Raw genomic sequence first — 12059 nt, 5'->3', positions numbered from 1 at the left:
AGTGTCACCCTGAGCGCTGTTGTCTGCTGGGCTATGGATTTCAAGGAGGAACAGAGCGGGCTGAGCTTCTAGAGAGCTCTGTTCGCGAAATCGATGTTGATTTTTATAGAGGAGATTTTAGTTCTCCTCGGGAGGACAAAACATGTTCCATAATTCTACGACAGACTGAAGTCAACGATATAGGTCTATAATTACGTATGTATGTCCTAGCTTCCGTTGCTCAAGCGATTTACTGTAAACTGCTGCTAGAAGGGAACAAGTGCTTTTGCATAATCTATGTACAATCTTATAAGTATCTCATCTGGTCGTAACGCGTCTCCACTGTTAAGCGATTACAGTTGTTTTTCTATTCCGCGATCGGTTATCGCGATATCCGCAGTTTCAACATTCGTACCGTGTTATGATATTCCGCGGTGAAACAATTTCGAAAGATCAAATTTAGGATTTCTGCCTTATCTCTGTTACCTTTTGTTTCGGTGCCAGTGCGGCCAACGAGTGAATGAATACAGGATTTCGAAACGCTTACTGATTTTACGTAGCACCAAAACCTGTTAGAGTTCTTACTCCGATCGGTTGACAAAACTTTACTTTCAACATCATTGAAAGCATCTCTCATTGCTCTCCTTACGCTCATTTTCGCTTCCTTTACTTTCGTTTATCAGCTAAGTTTTGACTTCTCTTGAATATGTGATGGAGCTCTCTTTGTTTACGTAGTAGTTTTCTAACACTGCTATTAAACCACGGTGGGTCTTTCCCATCCCTTAAGACCTTGCTCGGAACATACTTGTCTAAGCCGTATTGAACGATTCTTTAGAATTTTTGCCTTTTGTGCTTCATATCTTCGTCCTCAGCACTGAATATTTGATGCTGACTATCCAGATACTCTGTAGTTTCTATCCTGTCACTCCTTGAAACTAAAAATATTTACCTGGCTTTCTTAACATCCTTTAAAGACCCGTGATCATAGTTACTATCATAGCCCTATGATCACTGAAGCCTTGCTCTACGTTAAATGATTTGACAATTTTAGGACTGTTTGTTGCTAAGATGTGTAAGATGTTAGCTTCACGAGCTGGTCCTCCAATTATTATCTGCTCGACGTTATTTTCGGACAAGGCTCTCAAAATAATGTTGCACGAATTTCTGTCTCTGGCACCAGTTTTGTTTACATGACTCTCCCAATCTATATTTGGTAAGCTGAAGTTACCCCAATCACAATGGCGTTCAGGAATATTGATATCGACGTCCTGCAAGATCTCTCTGAAGTACTCTACTACTATAGCTTCAGACACAGGTGGTCTAGAAAAGCACCCGCTGACTATTCTTGAGCGACCTCTGATGCTTAACTTGACTCAGATCAGATCACTTTCTCAACCAGTGATGACTTCCGTAGATATTATGAAATTTCTTACTGAGATGAATATGCTGCCGCCATTGGCAACTAACCTATCCTTGCGATAAATATTACAATCTGAACATAGCATTTCATTGATATTCACTTCCGTATCCAAGCAGCTTCCTGTTTCTAATACAGTTAAGCATTAACAGCCGTCAATAACCGATGCTATTTCTGGGACATTTTCTTGGATGCTCTAGCAGTTTCTAGTATCATATTAACCTTTTCTCTAACCGATCTGCGAGATCAAGTATTCCCTGAGATCATTATTGCTGATGTAATTTCGGTTTTGGCAGGTAGTTCGTCTCCGATCCCAAGGGGGGTATCTCTAACCAATAACCCACCATGTGCACGCCTGACTTGTTAAGGAGAACGCTACACTTCTCATCCAGAAAGTGGAGGTCGAGAAGGCAGAATTCGATACCGTCACAGAGCTGTCTGTACCTCTGGTTTAGACTTTCCATTTTGCTACAAACCGGTGGACAACGATCGACCTTGGGTATGATACCACAAATAGCTTTGTCTGCACCCTACGTGCGCTGCGAGTGGCCTTCAGAAAATCAGCCATCCACCGAAAGGAACAGGGAATGGCCTCAGAACTCAGGTGTCTGATGTCATTAGTACCGACGCGTGCCAGCCTGTTGCACCCATTGCGTTCGACAGGCGCCGTCAGAGCCTCCTCCACGCCACGGATACAGAGTGTGCACTGGCTTTCTTTCTCGTCCTGCAAGCTATTTCCTTGAGAGTATCTATTACCCGCGTAACCACCTAATGTTGGAGCTTCCAAAGACACGCATACCCGCCTTGTCCGGACTGGGCAGCAGTTACGTATGCCTTACTGCAGCCTTCCCTTCTGATCGCTCATCCTTCATCACTGTTCACAACATCGATTCCCATACCTTCCATCCCGTTCGAGGAGTGCCTTAATGCTCCCTCCTTGCTCCTCTCCTTTATCTTCTCGACACTGCTGATATATCCAAACCTGCATCCATAAGTCCATCTCCTACAGTATGCTGATTTCCTCGCCCTCTATCCTATACACCACAGCCCCAACAATACATTAAAATCAACCTCAATCAGTTTACTTACTAGTGCAACCAACGGCTCCTGAAGATCAACCCTTCCATAACTAAGGCAATAATAATAGGATGAACCATCTGCACCTTTCGTTCCCATGACATCGGCCTTGCCATTTATGAGTGTGCTATCCACTTAACTAAGGCACTAAAATATCTTGGACTAATCACTGACCGGCAGCTAAAATGGAAACCTCACCTACTAACTCTGCAGTCCTAAAGCATCGACTGCACATCGACCAGTGCAGCATCTCGAAACGGCAACATGAAGGTGCTGACCCACGACCAGTGGAAAGAGTGGGCAGTGCCACACCTCCAGGAAGACAGAGTTCAGGGCCACCTGACTTAACCAGCCACCCATCGCTGATCAGGTCCAGTTTTGTCTGTGACTTCGACAGCATCAGTACCGAGAAATAAAAAGATGATACTGCGCCTGCATTCTGCAAGTAGTAACAGAGAAAACTAATAGCATGTAGGAGGCACAGGAATTACGTCGAGCCACTTCATAATGAGAGTTACGCTATGTTTCTTTTCTTCTTAGAAATAAAGAGTTGTATTAGTTTGGAAGTTTAATGTACAGATCATTTTGGGTTTCTGACACCGGCCATCGCAACTTCTCTCTTTTCTTCTTTGTGTGGGTGCAGGCTTCCAAAGTAGCCGACACAACACTAACCATCCAACAAAGGGGGATGTTTCTTCTCTGGGGAGCCCAGTCGTTCTAGAAGTCGCGCAGATGGAGCCTCAGATATTTCTCCCTTATCTTTTGTTGTAGTTAATCCATAGGTGAGCATGCCACAACTTGAATAGGAGATTATCATTCTTAAAATCAGTGTACACCACGTACTAACACGTCAGCAGTCCCATTCTTATCATGTACACCTACACCAAGAACTGCGTAGAAATGATCTCGAGAATAGTCCATATGTGAGTCAGTGAACACATCAGCAAGTCCTCGCCAACTAGAACTTCTACTTAGACTTTATTTTTACCGATGAATATTCTTAAACAAAGGATAGGTAAATATAATGAACACGCATTACTGGTGCATCAAAAACCCACGATGGACCAGAAAAATGGAACAACAGTGCGAATGGAGATTGTAGCCTACACATGTAAATGAGTGTCCGTTCCAATGGAGAGATTCTGTACCACACCATGGTCTGTTCGTCAGGCAGTAGTCCCATAACTATGTAGTGTTTAATCCGTGGCTTCTCGACGCCACTGTATACTGAAAAGATGGTCTCGTAGCGTCACCTCGAAACAAGTTAATGTATTTGTATCATTATTTATTATTTTCTGTCTTTATGATTCCATAATATTTTATTATTGTCTATTATCTGCTGCTATGTGTTCTCTATGTACACAATTAGATTTGATCATTAGTTCTACTAGCGATGAAATACGAAGCTGCCTACACAGTATAAACACCAAATGGTATTTCAAAAACATTGATTAATTTGTCTAGCTACATGTACGTGGTGGCTGTAAACAACTAATATAGAAGTAGTAATTGTATTGAAATGGGATGTAAACAGAGCAGGCTCCTTTTAAAAAACCAAGCAATGATAAATTTTGAACCTGTTCATTAAAATATTGCTTGTACTTTAGTTATCTATAACACACAGCGCATGCACAGTTTATCGTAGCTCTCTTCATCTGTGTAGAAGATAGTCTTTAATGAGTAATACAACATACACAGGTGATTTCACATAGCATTTTTCTCGATTCTTACGGTCCCATTAGCCTGTACACTGCTTGAGAATCTAAAATTAGAGTGAAACTAAACAAAACACACTCAAGGCAGCTATTGGCGACTTGGAAATCGCTGTCACCAATTATTGTAGCAGCACTCGACTGCTACTCGTACCACAGCGGATTTGCACAATCGCCACTTCTCACTGTATTTCCACCCTACTGGCCATTAAAATTACTACACCACGAAGATGACGTGCTACAGACACGAAATTTAACCGACAGGAAGAAGATACTGTGATATGCAAATGATTAGCTTTTCATAGCATTCACACAAGGTTGGCGTCGGTGGCGACACCTACAACGTGCTGATATGAGGAAAGTTTCCAACCGATTTCTCACACATAAACAGCAGTTGACTGACGTTGCCTGGTGAAACGTTGTTGTGATGCCTCGTGTAAGGAGGAGAAATGCGTACCATCACGTTTCCGACTTTGATAAAGGTCGGATTGTAGCCTATCGCGATTGCGGTTCATCGCATCGCGACATTGCTGCTCGCGTTGGTCGAGATCCAATGACTGTTAGCAGAATATGGAATCGGTGGGATCAGGAGGGTAATACGGAACGCCGTGCTGGATCCCAACGGCCTCGTATCACTAGCAGTCGAGATGACAGGCATCTTATCCGCATGGCTGTAACGGATCGTGCAGCCACGTCTCGATCCCTGTCAACAGATGGGGACATTAGCAAGACAACAACCACCTGCACGAACAGTTCGACGACGTTTTCAGCAGCATGGACTATCAGCTGGGATACCATGGCTGCGGTTACTCTTGACGCTGCATCACGGACAGGAGCGCCTGCGATGGTGTACTCAACGACGAACCTGGGTGCACCCATGGTAAAACGTCGTTTTTTCGGATGAATCCAGGTTCTATTTACAGCATCATGTTGGTCGCATCCGTGTTTCGCGTCATCGCGGTGAACGCACATTGGAAGAGTGTATTCGTCATCGTCATACTGGCGTGTCACCCGGTGTGATGGTATGGGGTGCCATTGGTTACACGTCTCGGTCACCTCTTATTCGCATTGACGGCACTTTGAACAGTCGACGTTACATTTGAAATGTGTTACGACCCGTGGCTCTACCCTTCATTCGATCGCTGCGAAACCCTACATTTCTGCAGGATAATTCACGACCGCATGTTGCAGGTTCTGTACGGGCCTTTCTGGATACAGAAAATGTTCGACTGCTGCCCTGGCCAGCACATTCTCCAGATCTCTCACCAATTGAAAACGTCTGGTCAATGGTGGCCGACAACTGGCTCGTCACAATAAGGCAGACACTATTCTTAATGAACTGTGGTATCGTGTTGAAGCTGCATGGGCAGCTGTACCTATACACGCCATCCATGCTCTCTTTGACTCAATGCCCAGGCGTATCAAGGCCGTTATTACGGCCAGATGAGGTTGTTCTGCGTACTGATTTCTCAGGATCTATGCACCCAAATTGCGTGAAAATTTAATCACATGTCAGTTCTAGAATAATACATTTGTCTAATGAATACCCGTTTATCATCTGCATTCCTTTTGGTGTAGTAATTTTAATTGCCAGTAGTGTACAACCGTACTCACGCCTACCCTATTTTTTACACTATCAGATTTTCTTCTGTGAAATGGAAGTTCCTACTCACACATCATACTAGCCACATATTCAAACTAAATGAAGCAAATGGCTAGTTCACTCCTTGTTTCTATCCTTTAAATACCGTTAATAAGATTCACAGGCTACTATTAGAAAGACACCTTACATACGAACCCGTTCGTCCATGAAACCTTCCTCTGTTGATCCTCATGGCGGTGAAGTCCGGCCACTCTAAGAGATGTTACACATTGTTTCTCGTGACTAGTCGATGTGGAAATCATGACAAAATTTAAAATCGTATCCTGTATTTCTCGACACATATGTCTGTCACAAACTTCTGCTATTACGCTATACAAAATTTCCTCTGTAGCAGATAAGCAGGACAGCTAATATTTGGTTTGCACGTTACCACTTACATCACACTGCTCCATATTGGTTGAATTCGGGGTCCACCAATCCTTAAAACTTTGCATCTACAGAATACCACAGCAAACAAAACACTTGCAACCATTTCTCTTACCAAATAACGGTGCTTTCTACCTGCGGGTCTTTGGTTTCTTCCATTTTACTGCACTCTGTTAACTCATCCTGTCGGAACGTGTCTAATTGTCTCGGAAATTTGTATCTACTTTTGCGTATCCTTGAGTTGAAAGCGTGACTTCACGTCGTTATTTGCTGTTCCCGCATAATGACAAGCGCCGGCACGTTGGCTAGGAATGTTACAGCAGAGAGGGCTATGAGAGGATGTCAGCCAATAGCACGCTGACGGACCCTTCTCTTGGACGACACTGAGACAGGAGCGCCCCTTGTCTTTCTTCTTCTTTATTGTACTTCAATTCCCCATTTGGGGCGGGCTGTCAGCAGCATATGTGCTGCTATTCAGCCATAAGACATTACTTATACAATAGAAGACATTTAAAATTAAAAAGGAGTAAATATGGCGTACATAAATATAAAAAGGGGGAACATAATGGTAGAGAACAGACAAAAAGGGGGCGACTGTAAAGTGGGGATAAAAATCTTAAAAAATTATTGTGCACAAGAAACCTCACACTGGGACAATTAAAAGAACACAAGCTGAAGTATGGCCGGAGCATAAACGTAGCTTTGGACGGGGTAGCACATAACGATCACTGACAATAACACTATGTACAAGTCCAGCACACAATTAAAATCACAGCTCTGGATGCATAGGAGAACAGCACCAAACACAACACTGATGTGGCACACTGATGATGATGAGAAAACACAGGGCATTGAGATGATGGAAAAGGGTAGAAGGGAAGAAGGGAGGGAGGGGTGGAGATGGGGGGAGACGGGTGAGGGTGCTTTTCGAAGATGGCTGGGGATGGAAGGACATTGGAGGGACACAGGTGAGGATGGGTTGCAGGGATTCAGGGGGGGAGGGAGGAGGAAAATCCGCCCTGGGAGAAGGAGGGAGAGGAAAAGGGGGGCCCTGGGGAGGGGTGGGAACAAGACCAGGTTACAGTTGGAAGGAAGGGTAGTGTCACAGCAAAGTTCAACATCTGGGAGGGGAAGGTGCTGGAAATTGCCCTGATGAAGGAAATGGAGGGTGTGGAGGTGGAGAGAGGGAGGGATACAGTGATAGAGGCGCGACAAAGGGGGAGGGGTGGAGAGGAAGGAGGAAACTATGGGGTGGGAGGGATCAAGCCTGTGGACAGTGTAAAGGATGCAGAGATGTTGGAAGAAAAGGAGGAGGTGGGGGAAGGGGATGAGGTCATACAGGAGTCATGTGGGGGAAGGAAGGCGGATACAGAAGGCAAGGCAGAGCACATGGCATTAGAGGATTTGGAGGGCCTTGTAAAAGCGGGGATGGGGGTAGCGAGGGGGGCGGAGATCCAGGCAATGCTGGCATAACAGAGGAAGGAGCGGCCTCTACATGAAGAGAATATAGGCGCCACACCGCCTAGCTGTGGGCGGAGTTAAGTCGAGCCGACTTATGAACACTGCAGCATTGACTTATAAACTGTGTTGGTTCACTTGTATTACGAACTGTATACACTGAAGAGCTTGCTTATGCTTGTCTGTTGCCCCTTGTTAAGCACTGTAATCATTCCTTTTTTAATAAACTCCGTTAATACGATTTGCTTGAACTGTTGGCTAGCGATCTGAGAAAGCAGCTTCCATAGGTACCTCATATTAGACGAGTGGGCAGAACACAAAATTAACCACAATTATTCTCGTTAAAATATGACAAGAATGTGCTCCACATAGATTACTTTCACAAAATCATTAGCTTCAGCAGATAGGCCACCTGGTCTGTCGCAGTTTTTTATTGACTCTGCTGTATGTCAGCTGCTTTAGTTATCCTACACAAATGCATGAGCTGTATGTGCATTAGCCAGTTGTTCCTCTATTTCATTGTTTTATTATTACTGTATCAGTGAGTAAGGTGATATGAACAGCAACAGAAACTTTCATAACGAGACTACGATTCGTTATCATTAGGAAGGCAGGATACAAAGTGAGTTACTATGAACAACCAAGTGACAGGGTTATTCTCATCAGAATCGACCGAGCCCATACTTCAGGTATACATGCCGATGTCACAAGGAGATGGAAATGAATGGGAATCTCAGTATTTAAAGGGATATGAAAACATAATAATCATGGGGGACTGAAACGTGGCAACAGAGAAAGGAACAGAGTGAAGGGAGGATTTGGGCTCAGATATAGGAGTGGAAGAGGAGAAAGACTAATTGAGTACTGCAATAAATTTTCGCCTTTGAATGGATACACTACTTATGAGTACAAAGAGGAGTTCTCGTAAAAGGCCTTGAGACACGGCATATTTCGTGTTGGACATCTTGATCAGACAGATGTTCCGAAATCAGATACTTGATTGTAAGGCACACCCGGAGTGGATAGAGACACGGATCACAATTTAGTAATAGTAGTACTTGTAGACTGAGTTTAAGAGAAGCGTTTGATAGAATCAGTGTGGAAATAATTCGGATGCTGAGGTACTAAGGAATGATGATTTCTGAGGTTGCAGCTACTTGATAAAGTAGTTCAGTTGAAGAGGAACTGAATATCTAACAAGAAGAAACATAAAGATTGGAGGGACATATTTAGCAACATATAAGGTAACAGTGAAGGAACTTGGGGAACAGATAAAGTATTTCTATTGACCGATGAAAGAAATAAGTACAAATCATTGAGTAACAGAGAGGAGTACAGTAATATAAATTACTTAGTAACGGAATCTACAAGAACCGCAGGAGACCTAAGGCGAAATGGCTGTAGTAATAATGTGAGCAAGTCCAAAGGAATACACAGATTCAACTTATGGAATAGTAAAAAAAAGAGGCGGTTCTGACATCGTGCTTGATATTGGAAGCAACAAATAAGAGAAATAAATACATGTTCTTAGAATGTTTGGGCCTCGAAAACGTGCTAGACAATGCAAAATACTCGAAATTCTCAGAAAATAGGTGTAAGCTATAGGCAAACGCGGATAATATATAAGATTTACAATAACAAAAGGGGAAAAAAGACTGGAAGACCAAGAGCTAATTTCTGGGATGAAAACGAATGCAAGACAAAGATAACAAAGATACAGTTTTCCCCCTACTGTTCACCCTGTACATAAGAGAAGCAATTACGAAATAACGATTCAGGAGTCGGATTACAATCAGAGTGAAAGGATATCAGTGATAACATTCGCTGATGACACCTGGTAGCCTCAGAGAAACAGAAGGAGAATTGCAGGGTCTACATCAACAACTACATACATACTCCGCAATCCGCCATACGGTGCGTGGCGGACGGTACCTCGTACCACAACTAGCATCTTCTCTCCCTGTTCCACTCCCAAACACAACGAGGGAAAAATGACTGCCTATATGCCTCTGTACGAGCCCTAATCTCTCTTATCTTGTCTTTGTGGTCTTTCCGCGAAATATAAGTTGGCGGCAGTAAAATTGTACTGCAGTCAGCCTCAAATGCTGGTTCTCTAAATTTCCTCAGTAGCGATTCACGAAAAGAACGCCTCCAGAGACTCCCACCCGAGTTCCTGAAGCATTTCCGTAACACTCGCGTGATGATCAAACCTACCATTAACAAATCTAGCAGCCCACCTCTGAATTGCTTCCATGTCCTCCCTCAATCCGACCTGACAGTGATCCCAAACGTTCGAGCAGTACTCAATAATAGGTCGTATTAGTGTTTTATAAGCTGTCTCCTTTACAGATGAACCACATCTTCCCAAAATTCTACCAATGAAGCGAAGACGACTATCCGCCTTCCCCACAACTGCCATTACATGCTTGTCCCACTTCACATCGCTCTGCAATGTTACGCCCAAATATTTAATCGACGTGACTGTGTCAAGCGCTACAATACTAATGGAGTATTCAAACATTACGGGATTCTTTTTCCTATTCATCTGCATTAATTTACATTTATCTATATTTAGAGTTAGCTGCCATTCTTTACACCAATCACAATTCCTGTCCAAGTCATCTTGTATCATCCTACAGTCACTCAACGACGACACCTTCCCGTACACCACAGCATCATCAGCAAACAGCCGCACATTGCTATCCACCCTATCCAAAAGATCATTTATGTAGATAGAAAACAACAGCGGACCCACCACACTTCCCTGGGGCACTGCAGATGATACCCTCACCTCCGATGAACACTCACCATCGAGGACAACGTACTGGGTTCTATTACTTAAGAAGTCTTCGAGCCACTCACCTATTTGGGAACCAATCCCATATGTTCGTACCTTAGTTAGGAGTCTGCAGTGGGGCACCGAGTCAAACGCTTTCCGGAAGTCAAGGAATATGGCATCCATCTGATACCCTTCATCCATGGTTCGCTACATATGAAGTAAAAAAAGAGCGAGTTGCGTTTCGAAGGAGCGATGCTTTCTCATTCCGTGCTGATGCATGGACAGCAACTTCTCTGTCTCAAGGAAATTCATTATATTCGAACTGAGAATATGTTCGAGAATCCTGCAACAAACCGATGTTAAGGATATTGGTCTGTAATTTTGAGGATCCATCCTTCTTATATACAGGCGTCACCTACGCTTTTCTCCAGTCGCTCGGGACTTTACGTTGGGCAAGAGATTCTCGATAAATGCAAGCTAAGTAAGGAGCCAATGCAGTAGAGTACTCTCTGTAAAATCTCTGGAATCCCATCAGGACCTGGCGATTTATTTATTTTCAACCCATTCAGCTGCTTCACAACCCCAGGGATGCCTATCACTATGTCCCCCATACGGGAATCTGTACGAGACTCAAACGGCGGTATGTTTGTACGATCCTCCTGCGTGAAAGATTTCTCAAATGCTAAATTTAAAATTTCAGCTTTCGTTTTGCTGTCTTCCGTTGCCAGGCCAGACTGATCAGTGAGTGACTGGATGGAAGCCTTCGACCCGCTTACCGATTTTACGTAAGACCAGAATTTCCTTGGGTGTTCAGCAAGATCTTTTCCTAAGGTATGACGGTGGTAGTGGTTGCATGCTTCGCGCATCGCTCGTTTTACATCAGCACGAATCTCTACTAACTTTTGCCTCTCCCCATTCTCCCGATCTTTCTTGTACCGCAACTGTCTTTGCTTCCTGAGCATTCTCGCCGGCCGCGGTGTCTAGCGGTTCTAGGCGCTCAGTCCTGAGCCGCGCGACTGCTACGGTCGCAGGTTCGAATCCTGCCTCGGGCATGGATGTGTGTGATGTCCTTAGGTTAGTTAGGTTTAAGTAGTTCTACGTCCTAGGGGACTGATGACCGCAGATGTTGTCCCATAGTGCTCAGAGCCATTTGAACCATTTTGAACCTGAGCATTCTCCGAATTGCACTGTTAAGCCACGGTGGGTCTTTTCCGTCCGTTACCTACTTTTTCGGCACATACTTGTCCAATGCGTGATTTACAATGTGTTTCAAATTTGCCCATAATTCTTCCACGTCCATCGTACCAGAAGTAAATGAAGTCGATTCATTTACTAAGTGAGATGCTAACAACTTCTTATCTGCTCTTTCTAGTTACTCTCCTAGCCTTCTTGACCGACTTTTTAACTTTCGTAACCATAGTCGTAATGACAACATCATGATCACTAATCCCTGTCTCAACACTGACACCGTCGATGAGGTCTTGTCTGTTCGTGGTTACCAGATCTAAAATATTTCCATTACGCGTTGGCTGTCGATTTAGCTGTTCAAGACAGTTTTCGGATAATGTGTTCAAAAGTAATTCACACGACGGCTTGTCTGTACCACCT

The sequence above is a fragment of the Schistocerca nitens genome, chromosome 5, assembly GCF_023898315.1.
Source record: "Schistocerca nitens isolate TAMUIC-IGC-003100 chromosome 5, iqSchNite1.1, whole genome shotgun sequence".
Classification (NCBI taxonomy): domain Eukaryota; kingdom Metazoa; phylum Arthropoda; class Insecta; order Orthoptera; family Acrididae; genus Schistocerca; species Schistocerca nitens.
The sequence above is the reverse complement of the archived record's forward strand: the minus strand, read 5'-3'. Positions refer to the sequence as shown.